Below are 14,538 nucleotides of genomic sequence, written 5' to 3'. Positions count from 1 at the left end.
CCAGCGATTTTTCAAGGAAAGCAGAGTTGTGAGCCATTTTCTTTTATCGTCTTCCGCCCCTCCTCTCCACTCTCAGAATGAGTCAGCAGTGACTGAAATTCATCAGTGAATGCCAGGGAAGTCTTAACATGCCTGCTCAAGTGTCAGAGGGTCTCAGCAACTCCACAAGTGCCACCAGAACTTGGAAAGATCTATGCAAATCAATGAGCGAGGCCAGCAAGTCATAAAACCTGGGCAGCCCCCTCCGCATCCTTCTGCTGGCTGGCTTTGGGCTTTACCTCGCCCAGCAAAGGTCACACGATTACAAGAGGATCCATTTCGTTGCCTTTCCTGAAATGGGCCTGCGAAGTGTAATTCATCTGTGTAATTACAGGATATTAACTCCTTTTACGAGAACCTTAAACTTGAAGTGACGGGGCTGCCTCCCACTCAGTGGCAGTTGTGCAGGGAAGGAGGGGAACTGAATGGATCATTCCAAGTGTTTACCTTCCGGCTGCCTGCCAAACAGCCCTTTTCACAGGGAGGCTGTGTGACACTGGGGACCAGGGGGCTGGCCCCTGTCCCCCTCCACTTCTCAGTTGGTGTCCCCCAAGCCTCCTACTGTAAGCCATGTGCACATCCAGCAAGAAACGTGGCCAACTGCATCCGCACAGGCAACTCTTTTTAAGTAAAGGCGATTTTCAGCCACAGAGGACGACGATGGTAGGTCCCACAGCCACCCACCGGCTGCAGAGGGACACACGACAAGGCATTCTGCTGCTGACTCATCCTTCAGCTGCAAAATCTGCAGCCTACAGATCCTGACAGGCAGGAGACAACCGAAGCCAGCTTTGTTCCCACCGTTCCAGTTCTGGCCAGAGCCCACAGGCCTCTGCGGAGCCCCACAGGGAGGGAGGGAAATGCCCCAGCATTGAACAGCGTGGCCAGAAGGGAAACGCCGACGCGCCCTCCATCCACCTGCTCTAGCGCCGCCCCACCGGCACAGGCTCGTCCTGACTTCAATGTAACAGATCAGAAAGCAACAAGACAGATGGGGCCTCAGTGCTGCCAGCCCAGGCTCCACTTACAGGTGTGGCCAGAGCAGCAGAGAAACCTGTCCGACATCACCAGGGTAGGAGAGAGCTGGCACAGGCTATAACTCAAGTTCCCTGACTCCTGATCTAGAAAGTTCCCCAGCCTCCACCCAGGCCATTCTGTAAACTGCTAGAAGACAGACATGGGCACTCACTCACCTCTGCGTCTTCAAGTTTAAGCATGCTGCTCAAGGTAAAGATGAAGGCAAGGAGAGCAGCTAATGAGGCATCGACTGCCCGCCTGACGTGATGACAAGCACTGTCACAGTAGGTAAACTTACTCATGAAACCCCATTGCAAGACCAGAGAAGTTAAGTAACCTGCCAAAAGTCACACAGCTCACACCTGGCAAATCACTGACAGGTGCCCAGACTGGCCTAATGCTACAGCCCCTTCCCACTTAGTCACCTGATGAAACTCAGCCAGAAAATTAGAATTGAACCTACCAAGTTAGTCAGGAACTCTCAGTCAGGAGCTTTCATATCCAACTTGAAATCTCATGCCCCTAAGATTGATACACTGACTTGAGGGACTCTATGACCACATCTCATGGGAGCAAGAGTAGGATGACAGGAGAAAGCAAGGACTGCCTCAGTTAGACACCCACTCCCTACCAGCTGCGTGGCCTGGGGCAAGTTACTTGCCGTCTCTGAGCCTCTGCATGAACCTAGCATGCTAACAGCGACTCCCTCAGGGTTGTGTGAGGATAAAATGAGTACATATTTGTAAAGCACATAGAACAGTGCATGGCAAACAGCAAATGTTACATCACCGCTTGTTAAATAAAATAAATTGTTATTTCTAAATCTCCAAGCAAGGACGTTGGTGGGAATATGGCCACACTTCCTCCTGGTTACGGCGACCTCAGCAACAGCTGGAAAATACTCGGGAGTCGGCCGGGTCTCCAGTCCCAGTGCTGGGCACAGTGCGCTGGGACCTTGCCTCCTCGGGCCTTTGGTAACTCGCAGCGTTGTTTACTGACCCCTCATGTCTGTGAGGCACGTTCTTCAGTGTCAGTTTTTCCACACATCGGGCACACTCCTCAGTCTTACTCTAACCCTATGAGGCAGGTCGAGCAGGAATTCTGTCAAATTAGGAAACTGAGGCTCCAGCAGGCTAAGTGATGTGCCCAAGGCTGAAAACCAGACCTGGCTGAGAGTCTTCCAGCCTCCAGGCAATCTCTCTCTCTCTCTCTCTCTCTCCCGGAACCAGACCTGGCTGAGAGTCTTCCAGCCTCCAGGCAACCTCTCTCTCTCTCTCTCTCTCTCTCTCTCTCTCTCTCTCTCCCGGAACCAGACCTGGCTGAGAGTCTTCCAGCCTCCAGCCTTGCCTGCCAGGCACTTCTCTCTCTCTCTCTCTCTCTCTCTCTCTCTCTCTCTCCCTCCCTTGTATATTTTTAAATATTTTCACAATGAGGCATACTTAAAAAGGAGTTTCTACACACACAAACCCCCTCATCTTAAATAATGACAAACTACCGCCAACTTAAGAAACAGACTGTTACCTTAGAAATCCCACGGGCTTCTATTTTTCTGGTAACAGGCAACCTGCTTATTTACTGTGACATATGTAAACACTCCCAGAAGTCTGTACATACGGAGACGGCGGGCTTCCCTCTGGCCATCTCATGACGTGGGGAAGCTCTGCCGGAGCTTTCTGGGACCAGACGCTCTCTGTCCCCGCTGTCTAATGACAACCATGGCCACGAGTGGCCATTGAGCCCCTGAAATATGGCTTCAGGGTTAAGGAACTGAATTTTAATTTATTTTTTAACAGCCATGCCCATGAGCACATGTAATATTTTAATAAAAATGGGTAATTTCTTCCCTTTTAATAATACATCACGGGCATCTTCCACTATCCCTCTCTACGTGTCTACTTAGTTATTTGTAAAGGTTTCTTCATTATTGCACTGAGGGGACACTACGCTTGATTTAAGCACTCCCCGACAGGTGGGTATTGCAGCACTTGCCAGGTTTTTTTGTTACGGAAAAGAATGAGCATATCTGCCAGTCTTAGCAATCACATGGCCATTTGAGTGAGGTGCATTCCAAGAAGTGGAGCCGCTGGGTCCAAGAGCCCGGTGATTCTTAGCTAGCTTCACACTGTGACCAACACCTGCCCCTGCCACAGCCCAGAAAGGGCATTGCAGAAATGGAGTTGAGCAGCTCCAGGCCCGCAGCTCGGAAGCATAAGTGGTCACCAGTGGCTTTGGTCAGACCAACCCCGGCATCGATGCTCATTCTGACACTGTCTGACTGTGGGAGGAAAAAACACCAGCGCCCCAAAGATATAGTCACATCTTAGTCCCCAGAACCTCTAACTATTACCTTAGATGGCAAAAGGTGTGATTCAGCTAAGGATCTTGAGAGAAGGAGCTTGTGCACTGGAGTATCCAGGAAGGATACAACCACTTGTACCCTGGTAAGAAGGATGCAGAAGGAGAATGGAGACAGAAGAGGAGAAAAACAAAAACACAAATTTACAAAGAGGAGAAGGCAATGTCAAAATGGAGGCAGAGGCTGGGGATGCAGCCCCCAAGCCAAGCAGTGCTGGCAGCCACCAAAGCTGGGAGAGAAAAGAAACAGATTCCCCAAGTCAGTGAGAAATTGGTATGCTGGGGGGTGGGGGAGAAAGAAAGAAAAGATTCTCCCCCAGAGCCTCTGGAGGGAACATGACCCTGTGACATCTTAATTCTGGATTCTGACCTCCAGAACTGTGAGAGAATAGAGTTTGGTTTTAAGCCACTGAAGCCGTGGAAATTTGTTATTGCAGCCACAAGAAAGGAATACTGTACACACACTGTGTGGCCTGGGTCCACTCTGAACTGCAGTCTCTTCATTTGGAGACTTGTTGTGGAGATAAGAACGATTGTCTTTGAAATGCCTCACATGATTCCTGGAACTACGCAGGCGCTAGACACAGAGGCAGTGGAGGTTCAAGCCCAAGTGCTAGAGTCAGGCTCGCTGTGTGAACTGGGCAGGTGACTTAGGATTGGTGTGGGGTTGCATGGGATGATTCAACCAAGGCTTAAAACAGTCCTGGTGTGCAGTAAGTGTTGATAAACACGACCTATTATTTATTTTTATTACCACCATTGCCACTATTTCAGTCTTCTAGGGCTGCCATGACCAAATACCAAAGACTGAAAGGCTCAAACAACAGGCATGCATTTTCTCACAGTTCAGGAGGTTAGAAGCTCAACTTAAGGTATCAGCTGGTTTGGCTTCTTCTGAGGCCTCTCGCCTTGGCTTGCAGATGGTTCCACCTTCTCTCTGTGTCCTCACATAGCCTTTCCTCTGGGTGCGAGCATCCCTGCTGTGTCTCTCTGTGTTCAAATTCCCTCTTCTCATAAGGACACCAGAGAAGCTGGATTAGAACCCTCTCTAATGACTTCGTTTCTACTTACTCCCCTCTTTAAAGGCTCTGTCTGCAAAGACTGTCACATTCTGAGGTGCTGCAGGCTCGGTCTTCAACATATGAATTTTGGGAGGATACAATTCAGCTACAACTACGACCACCACCACCATCATCATCATCACCATCATCTTCATCATCATCATCATCACAAAAACTGCTTTGCCTACTGTTGTTTGAGTTAAAGAAACCACAGTGTTTTGGAAGATGTTTTCTTCTGAACAACCAATGTGGTTAACATAGAAAAATGTGTTTCTAAAATTATTTAAAGGTTAAGTTTTTGGTGCTTACAGGGTTTGCTTCCACTACCTGGAAAGCCGGGGTCGTAGATTCATAAAGTGCTATGGAGGTTAAAGGGTTATTGGGTCTTATCACCATCCTCCCTCTCCCAGGCTCACCTCACAGGGCTCAGGATCCAGAATGTGTTTGCTGGAGAGAAAGAAAGTGGGAGTGTTGCTTTCTCATCCTGGCTTCACTGGCCAGGGCACAGGGAGGGGGCACAGCCATCAGGCGGGGCCAGCCAGCAGAAGAAGGTGGTACTCTTAATGGAAAATGCAAACGAATTCCTCTAAGGCACCAACCCTGAAATTGACTCTGAAAAGGGAAGTAGGATCATGGCACAACTTAAAATAAAGAAGTGGGCGGCTTATAATGACACAAGGCTTCCAGGAAAAAGCCATTCTGCTTGTAAATAACAAAGAAGTCAAAGAAAACTGAGCACAGTCTGCTGTGACCGCCCGAAAATGAGGCAAAGCCAGTTCCCAGGGAAGCCAGAGAGATGGCCCATTTCACACACACACACACACACACACACACGCTCAGGAGCGCCTGCAGTCGGGATGCCCGGCGTGGAACTCCTCCCTGGGACAGGAGCAGAGGCACAGAGAGCCAGTACCCTTCCGCACCGTCAGGACTCAGACACTGTCATTTAACTCGATCCATGCACTCTCTAGCTGCAGCCAGAATTATCTTCATAATGACAACGATGATGAGAATGATAGCGCCACTTCAGGAGTGCCAACTGTGGAACAGGCACCTGACATGCGTGATCTCAGTGTGTTTGAAGTGAAGGTAGGGAGTCTTGACAACAAATCTTTAATGAAATAGGTTAGGATAGAAAACATCAGAGTGCAGAGTGCATCGATTGCATTGTAGGGAAACATATATTACATGTGTACTCATGTTTATGAGTCAAAATGTATCACATACTGTATGTGTAAGACAAAATGTATGAAAGGCCCTGTGTCTGATCTTCACAACTTCCAGGACACTATTACTATCCCCATTTTACAGAGAAAGAAATGGAAGTGCAGTTGGTCAAATAAGTTTTTAAATATGATATATATGTTTGTTCGCTTAGAGTTTGTATTGGGTGTGGGGGACAGGCTGTAAGCAGGCTGGGTCATTATAGCCTAAGGCTTACTTTTAAGACTAAGTTTTTCCCCACACCCTTGACTGATTGCATGATGTGGGGTGGTGCACTCTCATGAGGAATCCTGTTATGCCTCAGATAAGTGGCTTTGTATCAGAGACTTTCTTGTCTGTATATTGAATTAAAGGTTTTGATTTCTACACTATAAAATGGGGACAGACCAGGAGCTTGCTCTCTCTCGGTTCCTGAGATTAGCATTAGAGGAGAGAGCAGAGAAAGGCCATGTGGAGGAGGCCAGGAGAAGCAGCCAAGATGGTGAAGTGCTGAGGTAGAAGCCAGTTTGTGCAGAGTTTGTGCAGAGAGAAGGAGATGGGGAACAGAGGTGAATAAGGCTGGTGAGCTAGAAACCTTTGATTCTAGGAAACTCAGATAAGTCAGTGGCTTTGGGAGCCCTGAATGGAAAAGGAAGTGTTTTCCCACTGTGTGAATTTCTTACCCGCCGGGTGCAAGCTAGAATTAAAGCTAATGGCCCACCAGTTCTTGGCTCCATTGTTTCATTACCGTCTGTCCGAATCAAATGTGAACCTGCATGGGCCAGGCGGCTGTGATGGTGGCCGTGGCTACTGACTTTACAAGTGCCAAGTGTTATAAGGTCAAATTGGCTAAGGTCATGTGGCTTGTGACAGGTGGTGGTGTTGGGGCAAGAGCCCAATAGTCCAGGACCCGTGACACTCACATCAATGCCTTCAAAGATGCCACAGAGCTTTTGGAATAAATCACCAAACCCCATCCTCACACCCTCACCTCCCTCCACCGCATGCCAGCTCACTGGCTTTTCTTTATGTCTTCTAAAACTTCCTATCTTCCCTACCCCAGGACTTTCGCACATGCTGTGCCCTCTGTGTGCAATACTTTCCACCCACTTCTCCAGGTTCAAACCCACACATCTTTTATCACTTGTCCTTCACTTGTTCAGAGAGGAGCTCCTTCATCCCCTACCCCTGGTTAGGTCACATCGCCCCATAGACTGCCTCCCTCATCTCCTTTCTTGTACTCTCACAATCTGCCACAATAAATGACTACAGAACTATCTCTTATCACTGTGTGTGGTCCAGAAGGGCAGGGACTATGTCGATCTTGTTCTCAGTCGCATCCCCAGGGCTTAGTACAGTGCAGGAATTCACAGATATTTGATGCATGAGCAAATGAACCAGCCATGTGAGAGGTGCTACTGCTGGGAGGGACACAGGAACTGTAAGCAAGGGTCACCTGAGAGCACCAACACCTAAAGTGGCATGGGGCTCCACCATATGAAAACATCCTGGTACTGAAATCAGATTATCCCAGGTTTAAACCCAGCCTCTACAATGTATTAGCTGGGGACCCAGGTAAATGACTCAACCTCTCTGAATCTTAGTTTCCTCATGTGTCAAACGAGTGTCATTCTTCTCTTAACGTAAAGATTAAATGAGATGACCTAGATTATGGCCTGGCCCATCGTAGGGGCCAAAAAAAAAAAAAAAACAAAAAAAAAAACCTGTAGCTAACATTAATATTTTTATAAAACACTATGTTCTTCACTAAACCATCATCGGCTCCAGAAGGTGACATATAGCCAGGGTGTGGTGCTACGGGCCCTCTCACACATTGCTGGAAGGAGACCAGTGTGGGGCAGCTGCTACAGAGGCAAATTGAACAAGACCTACCAAAATGACAGGGGCTGTTGCCTCTGACCCAGCAGTTCCACTTCCAGGAATTTGACCTCAGGCTTGTCAACTGATTTACATAACAAGGGATTTTACTGCAGCCTTCTTTATACCAGCAATGGGTTAGGAAGAACCTAAATGTTCAGCAACAGGAGACTGGCCATGTGACCCAGGGTGTTCCCTGTGCTGGCATCCCTGCAGCTCTAAGAAAGGGGAGAACTCTTCACACCCTGGTTGCGCTGCTCTCCAGGAGACACTCTAAATTCAAGTGTGCTCAAAAGCTAAATGCTAAATTGTGACTGTACATGTTGTGCTACCATCTACATAGAAAAAAAATATGAAGAAAGCATTTACGTATCTTATTACATTTGCATAAAAATATCTTTGAAAGGACGAACCAGACACTAACATTGGTTTCCCATAGAGAAGGGAGCCAGGTGGCCGAAACACAGGCGGACGACTTTTCTCTATAAACCTTCTTGCACCTTCAGATTCTGAAATATGGAAATGTATTACTTACTCCAACAAGTCCGTAGGAACAATAGTGCACCTCCTCCCCTTACCCCCTAAAAAAGAAAGACCAAAATACAGGTGATAGGATTTGTTCACAGTCACTCAGCTGTTTGGAGGAAGTCGGGATTCAAACCTGTCTTCTGATCCCAAGTTCAGTACTCTCTCAATTACAGTCCATTCATTCATTCAATCCAAGTTTATTTATTCAGCACTTATTCTACAAAGGAGCTGCCTTGTGTAAGGGGCACATAGGCCAGGAAATAAACCCTGGTAAGAAAAGAAGCTATAAGGAAGAACCAATTACTTTACTTTTTTGCACCATGTAATAGATACTTGCCTGGCACATCACAGAGAGTGGGCAAGACCTGCCCAGGCTATAGGAGGCAGACACTTCTTAAGTCCAATTTGGTTTTCACCACCTCAGGATACAAGTTCAGTTTTGTTAGATCTGCATTTTCTAAGAAAAGCCAGAAATCCAGATATTTTTTGTATTTTTCTTAAGTGAGAAGCAAAGAGGCAGAGAGACAGACTCTCACATGTGCCTGACTGGGAACCACCCAGCATGCCCACTAGGGGTGATGCCCCGCCCATTTAGAGAATTGCTCCATTGCAACCGGAGCCATTCTAGTGCCTGAGATGGAAGCTATGAAGCCATCTTCAGCGCCCAGGCCAACTTTGGTTCAATGAAGCCTTGGCTGTGGGAGGGGAAGAGAGAGATAGAGAGAAAGGAGAAGGGGAAGGGTGGAGAAGCAGATAGGTGCCTCTCCTGTGTGCTCTGGCTGGGAATCAAACCTGAGACTTCTGCACGCTGGGCCAACACTCTACCACTGAGCTAACCAGTAAGGGCCCAGAAATCCAGATTCTTAAAAATGCAAAATCACCTGACATGTTAGTGTTGGCAACTGATTCACCAAGCGGATTAGCACTGTAAGAGCCTGACATACAGGTTTGTGACCTTTATTGTATCCTATCACGGCTAGGGTCACCAGCCTTCTCATACCTTTACCCAGGGCCTAAGCCAGGTATAATGTAAACCTGAATAAACCAGCCACTGTGAACTCAAACAATTTCCTTCCCTTCCCTAGGGCTTCCGACTTCTCAGCTAAGAGTTCAGCCTAGCAGATGACCATGATGACCTCTGAGCATCACCAGCCATACATTCAGCCCCTACCTGAGAGCCCTGAGCACGTCTGAGAGACAAGGCAGCACAGCATAAACCCAGAACCAGCTGTCCGCTGATGTCTCCACTCCCACCTACCACATCAGCTAGTTGGCCAGCCCCCTAAGTAACCAGCTCTCTCCTCTTAGCTCATCACGGAGTCCTCCATTCCCTTTCGTGTGACACATACACTCAGACCCACATTTCAGACAAGGAAAGCCAGCAGCATCTGGGCTATAGCTAACAGAAACACACAGCAAATGGAATCCACTGAGCCAACCGAGGAAGCTGGATCTGACCACATACACCCCGCCCTGCCCACTGGATGGAAACCAAACCAGAAGTAAGTTTCAGAAGCAATGAGACTATCTTGCAAATCGAGTGCCTACCATGACTGTTTTATTATATTTATTATTATATACATTATATATTAATATATATTATTTTATTATATTTATCTATATTTATATTATATATATAATTATATTATACTATATATAATATAGTATCTCTTGTCAAAGACTGGCCATGATGGTCAGCATGCTGCCAAAGCTCCATTAGCATCAGTCATCTTAGTTCACTTCTACCCTAAACCCACTGAGGTAGGTTTTATTATTCCCATTTTGCAGATGAAGAAACTGAGGCACGACTGGCAATGCATCTGGCCAATGTCAAAAGCCTGGAAAGAGGAACCCAGAGTCAAATCCTATCTTATTCCAGGGCCTGAGCTCCAAACACCTCTGTTAAAGCAACACTCGTGCCTGCCACATGCAGAGGGGAGAGCTGAAGACCACCCCAGGCTTCCCTTCTTGAACATCACCAACAGCTCCTTACCTTGCCCAGGCAGCGAGCGCGCCCTGTCCCTCACAGGAAGGAGGCTTTGTCCCTTCGCAGCACTTGCCACGCCAGCTGAAGTCATTGTGTTTGTTTACTTGTTCACTGTCTGACTAGCCCTGATAGCATGTGAGTTCCTCAAAGTCAAAGACCTCGCTTGTCTCCATTCACTGCACGGTCCTGCTGTGAGCGCAGTGCTGGACACAGAAAAGCGCCCAGTAAATACTCTTGAATGACAGAATGAAACATGGACTCACAAGCCACCGGGAAGAACAGTCTTCCCATTGCTGAGGGACCAGAAAAACTCCCTTCACAGCTGACTGAACCCGGGCCCACCTAAGCATTCTTGAACATGGACCCTAGGTCTGTCGGTGGATCGGTGGAGCCTACAAAATGTGTCGGAGGAGAGGGGCCTTCTGCAGAGCCCAGCGTGCTTGTTTTGACCGAGGACCAACTTGGCAAATCAAGACAAAAGCCGGCCGAGGGACAGACACTCACTCCTACAAAGGGGAAAATGTTAAGGGTCAAGTTGAGACTATGGAAAAGGCTCCACAAGAAGAAGGAAACAACTTTGTCAGCACTCCACTGGACACGGAGTGCAGACAGAAGAGTCTGGAAGTCCGAACTTGTGCAGTAGTAAACGCTGGCACAACCAGGACGTGACCTCAAGGGTCTGAGTGTCCACAGGACTCAGAGCACCAGCACTATGGACCCGACCAGCAGGAATTGTTTTGTCACATCATCGTCACCACCCTGGCCTACAAACCACTGTGTAATCACCCCTGTTTGGTACCAGTCAAGCAAAACTGTGGGAAATAATCACACATCTTATTTACTCATCTACAAATCCCACTTTGAAGTGTCAAGTTTCTTGGAGTGCAAATTGTTTGGGTGTGGCCCATAAATGCCATCCAGGTGACTGGGCGGGGCCTATGCCAGATGATAAACCAAAGAGTCTAGACACAGCAAGAGGGAGCTTGACTGACCATTATGTGGGTAATTGCATCTCTGACGTGGAACATATATAACACGCTGGTGGGGGACAGGGCAGTCAGAAGCTACTGTCTGGCAGCCAACAAGAGTTCAACTACAGGGACGTGTGCTCTAGACTAACATGTGCTACTTATTAAAAATTAGCTGCACTCTCTCAATTGCGGGAACAGGATGAAATGCTTTTTCATAGGAAAAGAAGATGACAGGAAAGAAAACTTCAACCCATGTCATGTAGTCAGGTATAAATGCCTTAAACAAGGGGTCAAACAGCTGAATAGAGGAGGTCATGGGTTCAACTCAAGTCCATTCAACACCAGACGTTGGAAGGTCCGCTGTGCACTGGAATCTAAGGAGAGGAAGCCCTAAGGGCAAAGGAGAACCGGAGTATCGGCACCCCTACCCCCAGGGGCTCAGGGCTCACAGGAAATAGTCAAAAGTCATGTTATAAATGCAACTGCACACCAACGGCTGTAACTGAAGATGGGCAGCTGGAACAAGACTGAGTCAGAAAGGTCAAGGCAGCTCCTCGAGTTACAAGGCAAAACTAATGAGAGGTCAACTGAAAAATGCAAGCTCTCCATTTTCTGCTAAAGAACGTGAACATCAGAGATGGGAAGGGGAATGCTGGGAGGCAAAACAAGCTTTCCCAAGGTAGATCTCAACAAATATGCTTTTTTCATCTGTGACAGGAAAGGACAGGATTTCATTTCAAATAATATCTGCCTTGGCCAGTTGGCTCAGTGGTAGAGTGTTGGCCTGCATGTGGATGTCCCGGGTTCGATTCCCAGTCAGGGCACACAGAAGAAGCGACCATCTGCTTCTCCCCCCCCCCACACACACACACCCTTCTCACTCTCTTCTCCTCCTCCAGCCAGGGCTAGATTGGTTTGAGCACTTTGGCCCCAGGCCCTGAGGATGGCTCTGTGGAGCCTCTGCTTCAGGTGCTAAAAATACCTCGAGCATGGCCCCAGATGGGCAGAGCATTGGTCCCAGGTGGGGGTTGCAGGGTGGACCCTGGCCGGGGCACATGCAAGAGTCTATCTCTCTATCACTCCTCTTCCCACTTGGAAAAGAAAAAAAAAAAAAGAGTATCTACTGAGTGTGCTGAGTGCCTACTGCCCTGGACACCAAGATGAGCCAGATACCATCCTACCAATAATGAAGAAAAGGGAAGAATAACAGGTGGTGATTAAAGAGAAAGACAGGAAGGCCAAAAGCAGGGACGGCAAACTCGATGCCTAGTGGGTGGTGTCTGTGAAATACAACCACGGCTGCAGGGCAGAGGGCAGAGTGCAGCACACTAAAAACACCATTCAAAGCAAACAAAACAGGGCTGGTGCCACAGCTGGGCCCACAGGCTGCCCATCTGAGGCCCTTGGGTTAGAGGGACTCCAGGAAACAGTGCACAACTTGTAAGTGCCGTGCTGGGGAGGGGGGGGTGAGGAAGAACAGTGGGGAGGTCACTGAGGCAGGCCGGCGGGAAGAGGAATCCAGTCCTGGGAAAAATAAACAAAGTCACTAAACCAATGAATTAAAAACCCCAGAGGCCTGTGGTATAACAATCACCTCGAACCTCTGCACAGTACTTTATCATTTCCAAAGCTCATGATCAAGTCACTCTCATCCGATCTCCCCAACACTCCTAAGAAGCAGGCATCATTATTACCCCTATTTTAGAAGTGAAGGATTTCTAGATCACAGCAGGTAAGCTCTGGTCCCACAGCGATGGAGGGACAGCACTAGGACTCCAATCTAGAACTTGTACTTTTCCAAAATTCCAAAGAGAAGCACTCCAGGTTACTGTAGTTCCTGGACATCTTCTAAGTGATCCTTGAGAGGTCAGCCGCCATCCAGAGGGCAGTGCAAAACCCTGGGAGAAGGGTACTGGCAGGCTTGAAGCTCTGGCCTGGGACCTTCGAACCAGCCCAGGACTGCTTTTTACAACTGCTGCTGATGGTAAGCGGCTGAGCCGGGATGTAAACAACGTGGAGGAGCTTGCCGCCACTCCATTCCACACACGAAGAAATACTACCTTGTACCTGTCGAGGCAGCGAGGTCCCGCCTTCTCCAAGACCCCTGGCTAACCTGTATACACCCTGCCTGCTCCATGCCTCCCCTGGGGCTGACACAGCTTCCTCTGTCTCCACCAGCGGCACCCAGGCGTTTTAGGTCCATTTTCCTTTTGGAACACGCCAGCCTTGTGTTTGCGGTTTGGCCCTCCCAGTGCTAACTCACAGACCCGGGAAGGGGTTTAGCCCGTCTGCTCTCTCACACGGGATAAGGCAGTCCAGCTGGCCTTCCCTCCGGTCTGGCCTAGTGGTGGTGGTGGTGGGGGGGGGGGGTTATACCGACCTGCCCGTTGCCAAGGGAGACTGAAAATAGGCTTTCCCCCTCCCCAGTGGACCAGCCCCCCTAGTTTTAACCTTCCAATTCTGATGTAGAACCAGGCTTGGAAACACTGGTCTAGACCACTGTTCTCCACCAGGGAGATTTTGTGTCCTGTGCACCCCCCACACACACACACACACACACACACTTCCCTCAGGAGGCATTCAGCAATGACTCCAGGCTTTCTGGGTTGTCTTAATTGTGGGAAGTGGGATGGATGATGCTACAGGCATCTTGCAGGTAAGGGCTGGGACTCTGTAAAACAGCCTACAAAGCACAGGAAGCCCCCATCACAAATTATCCAGCCGGTAATGTCATTACAGCTGAGGCTGAGAAACTTTAATCTAGACTCCAAAGCCAGGATTCTTAAACTGTGATCTAAGAATCAGCAGAATTAACATCACCTTGGGGCTTGTTAAAAATTCATGCCCCGACCTGACCAGGTGGTGGCGCAGTAGACAGCATGTCAACCTGGGCGGGATGCTGAGGATGGAGGTTCGAAACCCCAGGGTCGCCACCTTGAGCACAGGCTCATCTGGTTTGAGCATGGGCTCACCAGCTTGAGTGCCGGGTCACCAGCTTGAGTGCCGGGTCACCGGCTTGAGCATAGGATCATAGACATGATCCCATGGTCTCTGGCTTGAGCCCATTAGGTCCCTGGCTTGAAGTCCAAGGTCCCTGGCTTGTGCCCAAGGTTGCTGGCTTGAGCAAGGGGACACTGGCTCAGCTGGAGTCCCCGAGTCAAGGCACGTATGAGAAAGCAATCAATGAGCAACTAAAGTGATGCAACTATGAGTTAAAGCTTCTCAACTCCCTCCCTGTCTGTCTGTCCCCGTCTGTCTGTCCCCGTCTGTCCCTCTCCTCTGTGTCTTTGTTTCTCTCTTTTGCTTGCTTAAAAAAATAAAATAAAATTCAGGCCCCAACCCAGAGCCACTGAATCAGATTCTTGGTTTAACAAGATCCCAAAGTGATTTATATGCAACTGGACCACTGCTCTAGACCATGCCTCCTGGGCCGTCACAGAATTTCAGAACAGAAAGGAACTTTAGCAGTAGGCCAGTGTCATCATTTTGTAAACAGGAA

The 14,538-nt window shown here is 48.6% G+C and overlaps 1 protein-coding gene across 6 annotated transcripts in view; it reads right to left on the bottom strand.

Moving 5' to 3' along the window:
• The window catches only part of PRR5L (proline rich 5 like), a 123,515-nt gene that overhangs the window by 49,116 nt on the left and 59,861 nt on the right, over positions 1-14,538 (bottom strand). Inside the window, exon 1 of one of the 6 annotated variants that reach the window (XM_066251294.1) lies at positions 10,075-10,148. The exons of 4 other annotated variants lie outside the window; for them this stretch is intronic. The gene's annotated coding sequence lies outside the window, so the exon portion shown is untranslated. Of the gene's footprint in view, positions 1-1,232; positions 1,305-10,074; positions 10,149-14,538 lie in introns of those variants that run through there. One more of the 6 variants, XM_066251292.1, reaches the window with a different exon arrangement.

Source organism: Saccopteryx bilineata, chromosome 1 (genome assembly GCF_036850765.1).
Source record: "Saccopteryx bilineata isolate mSacBil1 chromosome 1, mSacBil1_pri_phased_curated, whole genome shotgun sequence".
In the NCBI taxonomy this organism is placed as follows: domain Eukaryota; kingdom Metazoa; phylum Chordata; class Mammalia; order Chiroptera; family Emballonuridae; genus Saccopteryx; species Saccopteryx bilineata.
This window is presented reverse-complemented; position numbering and strand designations above follow the sequence as displayed.